This window comes from Chiloscyllium plagiosum, unplaced genomic scaffold (genome assembly GCF_037043375.1).
Source record: "Chiloscyllium plagiosum isolate Xiang-an unplaced genomic scaffold, Cpla_swu_hap1 HiC_scaffold_18, whole genome shotgun sequence".
Classification (NCBI taxonomy): Eukaryota; Metazoa; Chordata; class Chondrichthyes; order Orectolobiformes; family Hemiscylliidae; genus Chiloscyllium; species Chiloscyllium plagiosum.
In genome coordinates this window covers 12,315,625-12,333,823 of record NW_028270156.1, presented here as the reverse complement: position 1 = coordinate 12,333,823, position 18,199 = coordinate 12,315,625, and positions in this window count along the sequence as shown.

The window sequence follows — 18,199 nt, the reverse complement described above, 5'->3', positions numbered from 1 at the left end:
CAGAAAAATGGCAGTTAATGGGCATTTACCAAAATCAAATCGAAGTTAAATCTGTATATTAAGAATGGTTTTCTCCAAGATGTCTAATCCTGTGTTTTGTTTGGCCAATTTCTGACATTAAATCATTGAGGTAATAGCATTCCTTCTGTGATTACTTCTCAATATTGTTACTTATTCCTAATATTTTAAGGCTGTTTTAAATTTATGGCTTCTGAATTCCTTCGTTAATCTACTGGACATTAAAGTTTTAACCTTGCAGTGTTTCACAGTTGTCGACATTTTCTTGAATTGACGATTTTGAACCCATTTTTCATGCCAATGTTGAATTCTTTTCTTCTAATAAAGCTCCAAACTTGTTAAATACCAATATGGTATCTCTGTACTTCTTACTGGGTGCTCACCCACATTAATTATTATCAAAATTGTGATCTCCTACCTCCATGCATGGAAAATAGAGCTTTTCCCACCTCTACAACCTAGATGAAGATTTCTTGCTTCTTCGTGTAAAATTTATGTTTTCTTGCATTTCATAAGGCATGTCTCCTATAGTGGCTGCAACTAGAATAAACCTTTTTGCTAAATCTACAGTCTTTTTAGATTAGATTAGATTCCCTACAGAATGGAAACAGGCCCTTTGACCCAACATGTCCACATTGACCCTCCGAAGAGTAACCCTCCCAGGCCCATTCCCCTACATTTGCTAATGCACCTAACACAATGGGGAATTTAGCATGGCCAATTCACCTGACCTGCACATCTTTAGACTGTGGGAGGAAACTGGAGCACCCAGAGGAAATCCATGCAGACACAGGGAGAATATGCAAACTCCACGCAGATGGTCGCCCGAGATGGGAATCGAACCTGGGTCCCTGGCGCTGTGAGGCTGTAGTACTAACCACTGAGCCATCGTGTTCTGATGATTTATTGCTGAATCTTGTCAAAGTCTCAAAATTCTTACAAATTTCTCTTTTTGAAAGAATTCACCTTCTAAATCTTTTAAATTGTCACCTTCACAAGTTAAGTCTGCTCCACAATGTCCTCAATATGATGACCTTGAAATGAATTAATTTACTGACCCTTGACTTCATTATTGCAGCTGCACCTCATGGTGAGTATTTGCAACAGTGCTCTCTATGAGTGGGAGACCATCCTTTTTATCTCTATCCCTTTGGGTCTTGGTCCTTTGTGCCATTAATTTAAAGATTATCTTCTTTGCCGACAGGGATCTGTTAATTTTGTCCACAGAGCTCTAAGTTGTTACACAAATCCTTAAAGTTGAAAAAATTCCATGGGAGCCCATAGAGAAAGAACTTGAAGGTCAAGTAAGTTGACCCCTTCAACAACATGCTTGCTGATGTTCTGAGAGCTCTAAAACAGCTCTAAATCTGGTAATTTTGTTCCCAGACCTCTTACCATACCATGACCTGAGACTGCCCACATGGATCCTTTACAGGGTCTGTCTCTGCCTGCTGTGACTAGTCTTTTGATTCAGTTCCAAGCCTACAGTGTTATGCAATAAGCTGCCAGAGGAAGTGGTGGAGGCTGGTACAATTACAACCTCAAAGGCATCTGGATGGGTACATGAATAGGAAGGATTTAGAGGGATATGGGCCAAGTGCTGGCAAATGGGACTCGATTAATTTAGCATATCTTGTCAGCGTGGACGGGTTGGACCGAAGGGTCTGTACTCCGTATTGTACAGCTCCATGACTCTAAATTCATCCCTTTCAAATATATGTCCATATCTCTTTTGAAACCGCCGATGGAATCTGCCTCCACCATTCTCCCAGGCAGTGTATTCCAAATCTCTGTGTAAAGAATTCTTTTCTCATCTCACTCCTAACTCTCCATGTGGTTTTGGTCAAGATATGGAAGTACTTGATTTGGACTAGGGTGGACAAAGTTAAAAATCACACAACAACAGGTTATAGTCCAACAGGTTTATTTGAACATACTAGCTTTCGGAGCACTGCTCCTTCATCAGGTGGTTGTGAAGTATAACACAGGACACAGACTTTATAGCAAAAGTTTACAATGTGATGTAACTGAAATTATATATTGAAAAAGACCTGGATTGTTCGATAAGTCTCTCTTCTTTTAGAATGGGTATTTGGTTTCAGTTCTTCCATATGTAAATTCCAGAACTTTCAAGTTACATTTTCAAGTGAACTTTAACAATAAGTGCCATGTTGATCTAGATAATGCATTGAAGGTGTGAGGTAATCTTGTAATTGTGAGTCCGAGTTACTGACATACCAGCTAATGAAAACAGACTGCCCTTCTTTACCCTGTCAAAATTGTTCATTTAATATTTAACATCTCAATAAGGTAACCTCTTAATCTTTTCTGCTTCAAGGAAAAGAAGCCATAGTGGGAGTTATATCCAGACCTCCTAACAGTGATCAGGACCAGGGGCGCAACATGTACCAGGAAATAGAGAAGGCCTGTCAGAAAGGCAAGGTCACGGTGATCATGGGAGACTTCAATATGCAGGTGGACTGGGTAAATAATGTTGCCAGTGGATCCAAAGAAAGGGAATTCATGGAATGCTAACAGGATGGCTTTTTGGAACAGTTTGTCATGGAGCCCACAAGGGAGCAGGCTATTCTGGACCTAGTGCTATGTAATGAACCAGACTTTATAAAAAATCTTAAAGTAAGGGAACACTTAGGAAGCAGCGATCATAATATGGTAGAGTTCAGTCTGCAGTTTGAAAGAGAGAAGGCAAAAATCGGATGTAATGGTGTTACAGTTAAATAAAGGTAATTATGAGGGCATGAGAGAGGAACTGACGAAAATAGACTGGAAGCAGAGCCTAGCAGGGAAGACAGTAGAGCAAAAATGGCAGGGGTTTGTGGGTAAAATTGAGGACACTGTACAGAGGTTCATCCCCAAGAAGAGAAAGATTATCCGGGGAGGGATTAGACAGCCATGGCTGACAAAGGAAGTCTGGAAATCTATCAAAGAAAAAGAGAGATCCTATAAAGTGGCCAAGAGCACTGGGAAATCAGAAGATTGGGAAGGCTACAAAAATAAACGGAGGATAACAAAGAGAGAAATAAGGAAGGAGAGGATCAAATATGAAGGTAGGCTAGCCAGTAATATTAGAAATGATAGTAAAAGTTTCTTTCAGTACATAAGAAACAAACGACAGGCAAGAGTAGACATTGGGCCACTTCAAACTGATGCTGGAAGTCTAGTGATGGGAGATAAGGAAATAGCAGGAGAACTTAATAAGTACTTTGCATCAGTCTTCACAGTGGAAGACATGAGTAATATCCCAACAATTAAAGGGAGTCAGGGGGCTGAGTTGAGTATGGGTGCCATTACAAAAGAGAAAGTGCTAGAAAAGCTAAAAGGTCCTAAAATTGATAAATCTCCTGGCCCCATTGGGCTACATCCTAGAGTTCTGAGGGAGGTGGCTGAGGAAATAGCAGAGGCGTTGGTTGAGATCTTTCAAAAGTCACTGGAGTCAGGGAAAGTCCCGGATGATTGGAAGATCGCTGTTGTAACCCCCTTGTTCAAGAAAGGATCAAGGCAAAAGATGGAAAATTATAGGCCAATTAGCCCAACCTCAGTTGTTGGAAAAATTCTAGAATCCATCATTAAGGATGAGGTTTCTAAATTCTTGGAAGAGCAGGGTCAGATTAGAACAAGTCAACATGGATTTAGTAAGGGGAGGTCGTGCCTGACAAACCTGTTGGAGTTCTTTGAAGAGGTGACAAGTAAGTTAGACCAGGGAAACCCAGTGGATGTTATCTACCTCGACTTCCAAAAGGCCTTTGATAAGGTGCCACACGGGAGGCTACTGAGTAAGGTGAGGGCCCATGGTGTTCGAGGTGAGCTACTGGTATGGATTGAGGATTGGCTGTCTGACAGAAGGCAGAGAGTTGGGATAAAAGATTCTTTTTCGGAATGGCAGCCGGTGACAAGCGATGTCCCGCAGGGTTCAGTGTTGGGGCTGCAGCTGTTCACATTATATATTAATGATCTGGATCAAGGGACTGGGGGCATTCTAGCGAAGTTTGCCGATGATACAAAGTTAGGTGGACAGGCAGGTAGTGGGGAGGCTGCAGAAGGATCTAAACAGTTTGGAAGATTGGTCCAGGAAATGGCTGATGGAATTCAATGTGAGCAAATGCGAGGTCTTGCACTTTGGAAAAAAGAATTCAAGTATGGACTACTTTCTAAACGGTGAGAAAATTCGTAAAGCCAAAGTACAAAGGGATCTGGGAGTGCTAGTTGAGGATTCTCTAAAGGTAAACATGCAGGTTGAGTCCGTGATTAAGAAAGTGAATGCAATGTTGTCAATTATCTCAAGAGGGTTGGAATATAAAAGCACTGTTGTGCTACTGAGACTTTATAAAGCTCTGGTTAGGCCCCATTTGGAGTACTGTGTCCAGTTTTGGTCCCCACACCTCAGGAAGGACATACTGGCACTGGAGCGTGTCCAGCAGAGATTCACACGGATGATCCCTGGAATGGTAGGTCTAACATATGAGGAACGGCTGAGGATCCTGGGATTGTATTCATTGAAGTTTAGAAGATTAAGGGGAGATCTAATAGAAACTTACAAGATAATACATGACTTGGAGAGGGTGGACGCTAGGAAATTGTTTCCATTAGGCGAGGAGACTAGGACCCGTGGACACAGCCTTAGAATTAGAGGGGGTAAATTCAGAACAGAAATGCGGAGACATTTCTTCAGCCAGAGAGTGGTGGGCCTGTGGAATTCATTGCCACAGAGTGCAGTGGGGGCTGGGATGCTAAATGTCTTCAAGGCAGAAATTGATAAATTCTTGATGTCACAAGGAATTAAGGGCTATGGGGAGAATGCGGGTAAGTGGAGTTGAAATGCCCATCAGCCATGATTGAATGGCGGAGTGGACTCGATGGGCCGAATGGCCTTACCTCCGCTCCTATGTCTTATGGTCTTATGGTCTTATGTTTAATCAGCTCTTCACACCTCATTAAGGTTCAATTACTTGGTTTCTTTACATTTAAGTCTGTTAATCATTCCCCAGGGCAACTCAGCCTTTGTAACAACAGTGGGTAGAGTTTCTGCTCAATTCAATTAAACAGTAACACAAAACCATAGGATATTGAAGCAGAATTAGGCCATTCAGCTGACATATTTCTCAAACCCATTCTCTGTATCGTCTCTCCACAAGCTTTGACCAGCCAAAGCAAAACATTTCAAATTTTAAAAAAATTCTTTTAAAATCCCTCCTTCTATTTTTGCCTTGATGTAGAGGTACTGGTGTTGGACTGGGGTGGACCAAGATAAAAATCGCACAACACCAGGATATAGTCCCACAAACTAGCTACCTGGTGAAGGAGCAGCGCTCCGAAAGCTAGTGCTTCCAAATAAACCTGTTGGACTATAACCTGGTGTTGTGTAATTTTAACTTTATCTTTGCCTAAGCTTTGACTGTTTATATTGCCTTTAACAGGGTTTGCATGTAAATTAAAATCAGTTGAAAAGTGCCGGTGATATACCACAGCTGTTTTGGTGATGGAGAAAGTAAATCTCTCAGTTGTGTCTAAGAGCACGTCGATTTAAAAAGAAGCGTTATTTAAACATAATTTTTGAATTAATCTTCAGCACACTCTTGGGTTTGAGAATGATTTACTGTCACTCTGGTCTAATCAAGTTCTGATAAATCCAGTGCTTCATCTGTCGAAACAAAATCAGAAATTGCTGGAAAACACTCAGCAGGTCTAGCAGCAACTGCGGAGAGAGAAAGCAGACTTAATGTTTTGGGTCCGGTGACCCTTCTCCAGAATTGATGTCATAGAATTTCTATAATATAGATAGAGGCCATTTGGCCCATTGAGACTGCACTATATCTCTGAAGAGATTCACACACAGACTCAACATCTCTGCTACCCCCTTCAGAACCCCACAATCACTAATGGCTAACCCACCTAGCCTGCACATTCCTGAACACAATGAGCAATTTAGCATGGCCAATCCACCTAACTTGCACATCTTTGGATTGTGGGAGCATCTCGAGAACACCCATACAGATAATGGGAGAATGTGCAAACTCCACACGGTCACCTGAGGATGGAATCGAACCTGGGTCCTGGTGCTGTGAGACAGCAGTGCTAACTATTGTGCCTTGGATATAGCGAGGAAAAGTTTGGTATATATGCTCGAGAAGGGGTGGTGGTGAGTGATGGGGAAGGAGTAAACAATAATTGGAGGTGTAACCCACAGGGCAAGAAAAACTAGTTGAGCAGATAAAGGAGTGGATATGAATAGCTGCTGATGGGGATCATTTGTGGCTAACAATGGGTTACTCTGTGTGATGACAAGGCTTGGTGTGTGGGGGTAAGGTTGTGGGAGAAGTTGCTCAGGCTGTAAAATTATTGAACTGGATCTGAAGGCTGCAGGGTTCCCAAGCAGCTTGTGCTGAGATTTGCTGTAGCAAGCCCGAGACGGAGAGGTTGGCCGGGGAACACGGTGGCATGTGTGGAAGTGGCAGACAGCCAGACGCTCAGGGTCATTTTTGCCGACAGAACCATCTGTAGACTCTGCCATGTGTAGGTAGGTGGAGTTTGAAGGTAGGTGCGGTGTTTTGAGGCACATCTGCTTGCTTCAACATCTGGACTTTGTCTCTCATTGTTTTCAACAGAGTCTTTCGACATATGTGAAGATGTCCTGAATAGACCTTCTTCATTTTGAGGGAGGTAATGGCTTAGCAGTATTATCGATGGACTGTTAACCCAGAGACCCAGGTAATGTTCTGGGGAGCTGGGTTTGAATCCCACAATGGCAGAATTTGAATTCAATAGATACCTGGAATTAAAAATGAATCCATTGTTGATTGTTGGAAAAAAAAATTTGGTTCACTAATGCCCTTCAGAGAAGGAATCTCAGCTGGTCTGGCCTACATGTGCCTCCAGACCCACAGCAATGTGGTTGACTCTTAACTGCCTGATGGGCAATTAGGGATGGATGGTAAATGCTGGACTAGCCAGTGACATAATCATCCCATGAATGAAGAACAAAAATGTGGTCTGTCACAATCCAGGAATGCTTGTCATTTTCAGGGATACTTTGCGAATGCTTCATCATATTCTGTTGTCCTTTGGGAATCTCAACACTTTGGAACCTGGCACACCTCATTCTGAGTGACTAATACCTCAACATTGTGTACGTTAAAAGCACCTATATTTCTGTTTGCCCCAATTATTTTACCTTTCCATGCTGGTGTACTTGAATTGCACTTTGATCAATGTGACAACAAAACTGGTCACACTCCATTTCCAATATTTTAAAATCAGTCACGTGTTGGCTCATGAAAGCTTTTCATTTGCATTCATTTCGGCAGACAGGCATGACTCAGCATGCTTTATAGCTTTCTCATCTCAAAACAAACTGAACTTCTGAATAAAACCAGGTAACTGAGGAGGTCTGAATCTATATATTAATCATGTTAATTTTTGGTGATAAACCCATTCTCAGCTGCACTAGTAAAGGCACACGTAGTTAAGTATATCAAGGAATAATAGTTATTGGGCAAAAGCTCAAAATATATTCTGTTATTCTGCCCAGAACAAAGGAAATGTTAGCTTGGTTCTGATTCACCTCTGAGTCCTAAAGTTCTGGGTTCACATTCAACTCTGGGGATTGAGAGTAAAAATCAAGGCTGACAGTGCAATGCAGGACTGAAGGAGTGCTACACAATTGGAAGTGCTCAAGTAAATGTTCCGGGCCTCTTTTGCCTCTTCAATGGATGTAGGCAATCCTGTGTCAGTAGTTCGAAGAACATTGATAAGGTAGATAGTGAACAGCTTTTCCCTTTGGTAGGAGATTCTAAAACAAGAGGACATAGGTTTAAGGTGAACAGGGAGAGATACAAAAGGGTCCAGAGAGGTAATTATTTCACACAGAGGGTGGTGAGAATCTGGAATGGGCTGCCAGAGGTTGTGGTGAAAGTGAGTATAATTTTGTCAGTCAAGAATCATTTAGACAGGTGCCTGGATGGGATAGGAATGGAGGGATATGGACCACACACAAGCAAATGGGACCAGTTTAAATTGCATGGCACGGACAAGTTGGGCTGAAGGGCTTGGTTTCATGCTGTAGACCTCTATGACTATCTGACTAATGGCAGTGAAGTTATCCCCAGTGTCCTGATCAGTGAACAGGTCATGAACACATTGACGTTTGTGGGAATTTACAGTGCGCAACATAGCTGCCACGTTTCTTACATTGCGAGAGGGAATATACACTTCAGAAATACTTGATTGCCTATATACGCAGAGGCGGATATGGCTGTTGTTGGTACCACATCCTTCAGGCTGGACAAGTAGCCACAAAACAAGAGACTGCTGTTTACTGGGGTCTTGCAGAGTCAGGGGGAAGGAGGGGGGTGCTCACAGGGAGCGAGGGTGAGACAGAGGGGGTTCAGGAACAAGGGCAGGGCAAAATGCTTCGAGTGGCCAGAGATTAGAACACATCAAAGGACATCACCACCTCAAACTCAATAACTGACATCTTACCCATTTCTTAACCAGTCAAGGAGGTTGACTTTTTCTGATGAAGATTCAAAGGACTTGAAATACTAACTCTACTTTCTCTCTCCACAGATGCCACTTGCCCTGCTAAGTTCCTCCAGAAATTTCTGTTTTTGTTTTAGATCGCCAGACCTTGCTGTTCTTTGTTTTATTTCATTTCATTCTTCCTTGTCCCTGCTGCAGCTGAAATAATTCCAGTTTGGGTAGGATTCAGCCCTTAAATGACCACAAATTGGCCACTTAAGGACCTTCAGTTGACAATAGGATGGGAAGGTGGACCTCAGACCTTGTCACCTAGAAGTTAAGTCTGGTGAAGACAGGAAGGTGGAGGGGGGGGGGGGGGGGGGGTTGGGGGTGCAGGTAGTGGGCAGTGGCAAGACTCACCAACTCTCCTCCTTATTTTTCCCTTCCTGCCTCCAAGACCATGCATCTGATACTGGAAGGTTTTGCACTTTATTATAATCATATAGAGTCATAGAGATGTACAGCAAGGAAACAGACCGTTCGGTCCAACCCGCACATGCTGACCAATTATCCCAATCCAATCTAGTCCCACTTGCCAGCATCCGGCCCAAATCCCTCCAAACCCTTCCTATTCATATACCCATCCAGATGCCTCTTAAATGTTGCAATTGTACCAGCATCCACCACTTCCTCTGGCAGCTCATTCCGTACATGTACCACCCTCATGAAAACGTTGCCCTTTAGGTCCCTTTTATGTATTTCCTCTCTCACCCTAAACCTATGCCCTCTACTTCTGGACTCCCCCACGCCAGGGAAAAGACTTTGTCTATTTATCCTATCCATGTCCCTCATAATTTTGTAAACCTCTATAAGGTCACCCCTCAGCCTCCGACGCTCCACGGAAAACAGCCCCAGCCTGTTCAGCCTCTCCCTATAGCTCAAATCCTCCAACCCTGGCAACATCCTTGTAAATCTTTTCTGAACCCTTTTAAGTTTCACAACATCTTTCTGATAGGAAGGAGACCAGATTTGCATGCAATATTCCAACAGTGGCCTAACCAATGTCCTGTACAGCCATAACATGACCTCCCAACTCCTGTACTCAATACTCTGACCGCCAAAGGAAAGCATACCAAATGTCTTCTTCACTATCCTATCTACCTGCAACTCCACTTTCAAGGAGCTATGAACCTGCACTCCAAGGTCTCTTTGTTCAGCAACGCTCCCTAGGACCTTACCATTAAGTGTATAAGTCCTGCTAAGATTTGCTTTCCCAGAATGCAGCACCTCGCATTTATCTGAATTAAACTCCATCTGCCACTTCTCAGTCCATTGGCCCATCTGGTCCAGATCCTGTTGTAATCTGAGGTAACCTTCTTCACTGTCCACTACACCTCCAATTTTGGTGTCATCTGCAAACTTGTTAACTGTACCTCTTATGCTCGCACCCAAATCATTTATGTAAATGACAAAAAGTACAGGACCTAGCACCGATCCTTGTGGCATTCCATTGGTGAGAAAGTGAGGTCTGCAGATGCTGGAGATCAGAGCTGAAAATGTGTTGCTGGAAAAGCGCAGCAGGTCAGGCAGCATCCAGGGAACAGGAGAATCGACGTTTCGGGCATAAGCCCTTCGCGGAACGTCGATTCTCCTGTTCCCTGGATGCTGCCTGACCTGCTGCGCTTTTCCAGCAATACATTTTCGGCACTCCATTGGTCACAGGCCTCCAGTCTGAAAAACAACCCTCCACCACCACCTTCTGTCTTCTACCTTTGAGCCAGTTCTGTATCCAAACGACTAGCTCTCCCTGTATTCCGTGAGATCTAACCTTGCTCAGCAGTCTCCAATAGGGAACCTTGTCGAATGCCTTACTGAAGTCCAGTAGATCATATCTACCACTCTCCCCTTATCAATCCTCTTTGTTACTTCTTCAAAAAACTCAACCAAGTTTGTGCGACATGATTTCCCACACACAAAGACATGTTGACTAGCCTTAATCATTCCTTGCCTTTCCAAATACATGTAAATCCTGTTCCTCAAGATTCCCTCCAACAACTTGCCCACCAATGTCAGGCTCATTGGTCTATAGTTCCCTGGCTTGTCCTTACCACACTTCTTAAACAGTGGCACCACGTTAGCCAACCTCCAATCTTACGGCACCTCACCTGTGACTATCGATGATACAAATATCTCAGCAAGAGCCCCAACAATCACTCCTCTAGCTTCCCACTGAGTTCTCGGGTGCACCTGATCAGGTGCTAGGGATTTATCCACCTTTATGCATTTCAAGGCATCTAGCACTTCCTCCTCTGTAATATGGACAGTTTGCAAGGTGTCACCATCCATTTCCCAAGATTCTATATCTTCCATGTCCTTTTCCACAGTAAATACTGATGCAAAATACTCGTTTAGTATCTTCTCCTTTTTCTGCAGCTCCACACAAAGGCCACCTTGCTGATCTTTGAGGGGCCCTATTCTCTCCCATGTTACCCTTTTGTCCTTAACGTATTTGTAAAAACCCTTTGGATTCTCCTTAATTCTATTTGCCAAAGCTATTTCATGTCCCCTTTTGCCCTCCTGATTTCCCTCTACAGTATACTCCTACTTACTTTATACTCTTCTAAGGATTCACTCGATCTATCTTGTCTATACCTGACATATGCTTCCTTCTTTTTCTTAACCAAACCCTCAATTCCTTTAGTCATCCAGCATTCCCTATACCTACCAGCCTTCCCTTTCACCCTGACAGGAATATTCTGTCTCTGGATTCTTGTTATCTCATTTCTGAAGGCTTCCCATTTTCCAGCCGTCCCTTTACCTGCGAACATCTGCACCCAATCAGCTTTTGAAAGTTCTTGCCTAATACCATCAAAATTGGTCTTTTTCCAATTTAGAACTTCAACTTTTAGAACTGGTCTATCCTTTTCCATCACAATTTTAAATGTAATGGAATTATGGTCGCTGGCCCCAAAGTGCTCCCCCACTGACACCCCAGTCACCTGCCCTGCCTTATTTCCCAAGAATAGGTCAAGATTTGCACCTTCCCTCGTAGATACAACCACATGCTGAATCAGAAAATTTTCTTGTACACACTTAACAAATTCCTCTCCATCTAAACCCTTAACACTATGGCAGTCTCAGTCGATGTTTGGAAAGTTAAAATCCTCGACCATAACCACCCTATTATTCTTACAGATAGCTGAGATCTCCTTACAAATTTGTGTTTCAATTTCCCTCTGACTATTAGGGGGTCTACAATACAATCCCAATAATGTGATCATCCCTTTCTTATTTCTCAGTTCCACCCAAATAACCTGCCTGGATATACTTCGGGGAATATCCTCCCTCAGTACAGCTCTAATGCCTTACCTTATCGAAAACGCCACTCCTCCTCCTCTATTGCCTCTCTTCCTGTAGCATTTGTATCCTGGAACATTAAGTTGTCCATCCCTGAGCCATGTTTCTGTAATTGCTATTATATCCCTGGTTAACTGTGTAGGTTCACTCGATTTGTTTCGGAGTAAGAAAATGCCCAAAACATTTCATAAACAGAGAAAGGGCCATTGTACAAATATGAACTATCCAACTGGGTGCAAGTTTTTTTCAATCTTGTCATTGTAAAATATCCCCAAAAGAATGGCCAGCCTTTTTCTGAGGTGAAGACAGCCAAAGTATTTATTTCTTTCCTCATGGTAGATATATGATTGTGATTCTGTGGCAATGCCCTTGACAACAAAACTAATAACACAAATCACGTTGTTACAAATTCCACATGGTGAAATTAAATTGAGATAAAGCTCTGCTCTGCACTGTTGCTCTGTAATACAAGCAGCTTAAAGAAATAGGGAACTTTGATTGATTAGGCAATCTCAACATCAGAACAATTTTCAAACTACTTCCCTGCTCTTTATAATAGTGACTGCAATTCAAAGTTTTTATTTATTTATTTCAAAAATATACTTTATTCATAAAATTATTTTGATATCTATACAATTGGTCATGCCATTCTTATGCAAACATTGCATTTCTTTACATACAGAGATAGGATTTAATCATTCGTATATACAAGTCTGTACATTGACCATCCAGATATTTTGCTGAGGCCTCAGTGGGGCCTGATTACTGCGTGGGCCTCCTGTTCTTCTTAGGTAGGCAGACCTTACACGCTGGTCTTTCCCCACTGTGCTTTGGCAGCAGCTGCCCCAAGCTTCAGTGCTTCCTTCAGCACATAGTCCTGGACCTCAGAATGTGCCAGTCTGCAACACTCAGTCGGGGTCAACTCCTTCAGCTGGAGGATCAACAGATTTCAGACAGACCAAAGAGCGTCTTTCACTGAGTTGATGATCCTCCAGGCACAGTTGATGTTCGTCTCGGTGTGAGTCCCGGGGAACAGATCGTAGAGCACAGGGTCCCGCGTCACGGCGCTGCTTGGGATGAACCTCAACTCAAAGGTTTTTTTTAGTTCACAAATATACTTTATTCATAAAATATTTTGATGATCTGTACAATTGGTCATGCCATACATCCGTAAACATTCCATTTCCTGGTATACAGAGACAGAGTAATCATTCCTATTTACAGGTCTGTACGATTACATTTTTAGCTGAGGCGTCAGCAGAGCCCAAATGACTGCTGGGCCCCCTGTTCTTCTTTAGGCAAGCAGATGTTACACGGTGGTCTTTCCCACCGTGCCTTGGCGGCAGCTGCCCCAAGCTTCAGCGCATCCCTCAACACGTAGTCCTGGACCTTGGAATGTGCCAGTCTGCAGCACTCAGTTGGGGTCAGCTCCTTCAGCTGGAAGATCAACAGGTTTCGGACCACCCAGAGAGCATCCTTCACTGAGTTGATGATCCTCCAGGCACAGTTGATGTTCGTCTCGGTGTGCGTCCCAGGGAACAGACCATAGAGCACGGAGTCCCGCGTCACGGCGCTGCTTGGGATGAACCTCGACAAACACCACTGCATTCCTCTCCAGACTTCTTCTGCGTAGGCACATTCCAGAAGGAGGTGTGTGACAGTCTAATTTCCCCCCCCGCAGCCGCTTCGAGGGCAGTGTGCTGGGCGGCTGAGAGTCCAGGCATGCATAAAGGATCTCACAGGCAGAGCCCTTCTCACCACCAGCCAAGCCATGTCTTGGTGCTTGTTGGAAAGTTCTGGCGATGAGGCATTCTGCCAAATGGCTTTGACAGTCTGCTCAGGGAACCGCTCGATAGGATCCGCCCTCTCCTTTTCCCGAAGGGTCTCAAGGACACTACGTGCTGACCACTTCCTGATGGACTTGTGGTCAAAGGTGTTTTTTTTCATAAACTTCTCCATGAAGGACAGGTGATACAGAACGGTCCAACTACTCGGAGCGTTCCACGGCAGCGAGGCCACGCCCATCCTTCGCAACACCGGGGACAGGTAGAACCTCAGTACGTAGTGACACTTGGTGTTTGCGTACCAGGGATCCACGCACAGCTTGATGCAGCCACACACAAAGGTGGCCTTCAGGGTGAGGGTGGCATTGGGTGTATTTTTTCCCCCATTGCCCAGATCTTTATACATCGAGTCCCTTCGGACCTGGTCCATCTTTGATCTCCATATAAATTGGAAGAAGGTCTGGGTGACTGCAGCAGCACAGGTTCTGGGAATAGGCCAGACCTGTGCCACGTATAACAGCAATGACAGTGCCTCACACCTGATGACCAGGTTTTTTCCCGTGATGGAGAGCGACTGTAGCTTCCATCTGCCCAGTTTCTGCCTCACTTTGCTGATACGCTCCTCCCAAGACTTGGCACACGCCCCAGCCCCTCCGAACCAAATACCGAACATCTTCAGGTGGTCGGTCCTGACGGTGAAGGGGGTCGAGGATTGGTTGGCCCAGTTCCCGAAGAGCATGGCCTCGCTCTTGCCTCGGTTTACCTTGGCCCCCCAGGCCCGTTTGAACTGGTCACATATGCACATGAGTCTGTGCACGGACAGCAGATCCGAGCAGAAAACGGCGATGTCATCCATGTACAGGGAGGCCTTAATCTGCAGGCCCCTGCTGTCAGGAATAGTCACCCCTCTCAGGCTCGTATCCTTCCTGATGGACTCAGCAAATGGCTCTATGCAGCACACAAACAAGGCAGGAGAGAGAGGGCAGTCCTGCCTGACTCCAGATCTGACTGGAAAACTATCTGATTCCCACCCATTGATTGAGACTGACAATGTTGGCGTGGAGCAGCCTGATCCAATTGCAGATTCCCTCCCCAAAGCCCATTTTGGAGAGAACATCTCTAATAAACGTGTGTGATATCCTGTCAAAGGCTTTCTCCTGGTCCAGGCTGATCAGGCAGGTGTCCAACCCTCTGTCCTGCACGTAGGCGATCGTATCCCTGAGGAGTGCGAGACTCTTAGCGATCTTCCTGCCCGATACACCACAGGTTTGGTCAGAGTGAATCACCGACCCCAGAGCAGACCTGACCCGGTTGGCAATTACTTTTGATAGAATTTTGTAATCCGCATTCAACAGTGAGATTGGTCTCCAATTTTTGAGTTCCTCCCTCTCCCCCTTCCGCTTGTAGATGAGAGTGACGATGCCTTTCCTCATGGATTCACTCATGGTACCTGCTCGAAGCATACTGACATACACCTCCAGCAGGTCCTGGCCAATCAAGTCCCACAGAGCAGAATAGAGCTCAACCGGTAAGCCGTCGCCTCCGGGAGTTTTATTCTCTTTGAAGGACTCGAGGGCCTTGGTCAGCTCATCCAGAGATAGCGGCTGGTACAGCCTCTCCCATGTTCTGTCGTCTAAGACCTCCGTGATAGAGGACAGGAACGACTGGGAGGCCGCGCTGTCGGTCGGCTTCGCGTCATACAGACTGGCATAGAAGGATTTGCTGATCCTCCTGACGTCAGCCTGAGATGACGTTATCGAGCCATCTTCTTCCTTCAGGCTGCTGAGCACGGAGCTCTCTTTGTGCACCTTCTGGAAGAAGAAACGTGAGCACATCTCGTCCTGCTCCACCGAGCGGACCCTGGACCGGAAGATTATCTTGGAGGCCTCCGAGGCAAAGAGCGAGGCTTGCTGGCCCTTCACCTCCTGGAGGTCCTCCGTGACATCGACCCCCATTGTCTGCAGCAGGAGCAGGTTCTGCATACTTTCCTGGAGCTGGGACAGTTTTCCCCCCTCTCTCGCCTCCTGAAGAACCTCATGATGTTCCCTTTTACTGTTTCCCATCAGTCTGCTGGAGACTCAAAGAGGGGCTTCACAGTTCTCCAACCTGCATAGTCCCTCTTGAGCTCCTCAATGTTTCCCAGGGTCAACAGCTTTATGTTCAGCTTCCACATTCCCTTACCAGCCCGCTGCTCGTCCTGTAGGTGACAGTCGGCCAGCAGGAGGCAGTGGTCAGAGAAGAAACTGGCTTGACGTCAGTGGATCTGGGCCTAATCTTAGAGACACCACAGCTAAAATCACTGCAGGAAATTTATACAGAATGATCTGTGCTGGAGAGCAGACACCCACTTTTTAATGAGGCTTGGCAAAGGATAAATATTTGCCAGGAAACCAGGGAGAAAACTATTTTTCTCATTGTGTATTATCAGGCTTCCTACATGCAACATTCAGCTTGAAATGCAGAAGACTACAAATGCAGTAGCCATAAGAGGATAGGATTGTTTGTAATGTATATATGTAAATGATTCGAGGACAATATAGGTCGCCCGATTAGTAAATTTGCAGATGACGCAAAGATTAGGGGAGCTGCAGATAATGAGTAGGATTCAGAGGATACAGCAGGGTATAGACAGGCTAGAGCCTGGACAGAGAAATGACAGATGGAGTTTAATGCGGACATGATTCACTTTTCAAATGCCAACAATGTAAGTCCTATTCTCATCTTGGTCGGGGTAGACTTGTGACCTGACAGTGGTGCCACTGGCAAAAATTGCCTTGAAAATCAGCTCAGGATCAAACAATAGCTGGCAACGATTAGCTATGAAGAGAGACTGGATAAGTTCAGGTTGTTTTCTCTGGAGTCAGATAAGGTTGAAGCGAGCGAGTACAGGTGTATAAGATTACGAGAGGTATGAACAGGGTGAATAGAAAGCGTCTGTTCCCCATTGTTAAAGGGTTAATAACAAGGGTAGCATAATCTCCAGGTAAAGGCAAGAGATTTAGAGGGGATTTGCAGAAAACATTCTCACCCTGCGGGTAATGGGTCTCTGGAATGCACTGCCTGGGGAGGGTAAACTCACAACCTTTAAAAAGTACTTAAAATGCAACAGCGTTCAAGGCTATGGATTTAGGGCTGAAGTGAATAAGATTAATGTAGATTATGTGTAGCTTTAGCATTACAGATTTGATGTGCTAAAGGGCTTTTCTGTATTGTATGATCCTATGATTCTAGTGAGCCAATTCCTTCCCTACTGGCATTGTGGTCAACCCACAGCAGGTGAACTGCAGTGGTTCAAGAAGACAGCTCATCACCACCTTCTCAAGAGGCAACTAGGGATGGGCAATAAACGCTGACCAGTCAGCTACACCCTCAAAGCACAAAATGAATAAATAAAAGAAAGACTTGCCTTTGGGCCAGGCAGGGATGAATGAATGAACTTGTAATACCACTAGGAAAGTGCAAGATTCAAAAATAGATAATCACAAAGATATAACGCTCTGTATTTAAATATATATAATGGTAAGTTCTGGCCATATCAACTGATTTAAAAATGAATATTTATCACTTTTGCAGTGTCACATGAGCATCCTTATTAGCATGCAGCTCCCTAACAATGACACTGGGTGGCAGAGTCCAATCGACAGAGATACAATTCTGAGCAGCTTCAGAAATCCTGCTGGTCTAGAATTTTGTACAATAAAGCATCTTCCAGGTGCTTATGATTTAATTGCAATTGATGTCCTCAACATTAATCCATCCTTGATGAACAGGGCAGGATCTGGCTTGATGGTGGTCATCAAGTGTATTAAATCTTAAAAAAAATGTGCTGGGAACACAACTCTATCCTTCCTTGGATGTAATAATAGCAAAATGTCGCAGATGCTGGAAACCTAAAATGAGCTGCTGGAGAAACTCAGCAGGCCTGTGAAGAGAGAGAAACAGAGTTAATGTTTCATGGCTAGTATGACTATTCTTCAAAACATGTATCCTTCTATGTATGTGCCTCTTGTAATTTTCACAGCGATTGGTTTCATTGTGGTTGTGTTGTCCTGGTGGGGAGAAGTGGAAAACCATTTTAATCAGGCTTTCACTGTCTAGTCAGAATAGAAATTGCTTGAGAAACTCAGCAGGTGTGGACAGAAAAGAGAGAGTTAACTTTTCAGATACAGTGATCCTTCTTCAGAATGTATCTCGCAGTCTAATTCTCAGTGACCACACCCACATCTGCCGAACAGCGCACAGAACACAATGAACGCAACAGAGACACACAATCAAACAGCAAGCAATTTGAATGCAATCATGCCATTGGCTTTCCTATTCAGCAACCAACCGTGTTTTCAATTTGGCCAGCTGCCAGATGGAAATTGGAAGAAATGTCAATAATGTACAGCCATTATGTTCAGCAGGACGTCTGTACCCCAAGCCATGTCAGTGGTCAGTACTGCTGCCTTACAATGTCAGGAACTCAGGTTTGATTCCAGCCTTGGGTGTCTGTGTGGAGTTTGTTTTTTACCCCGTGACATCTTCTAGATGTTTGAATTTCCCCCGACAGTCCAAAGATGTGC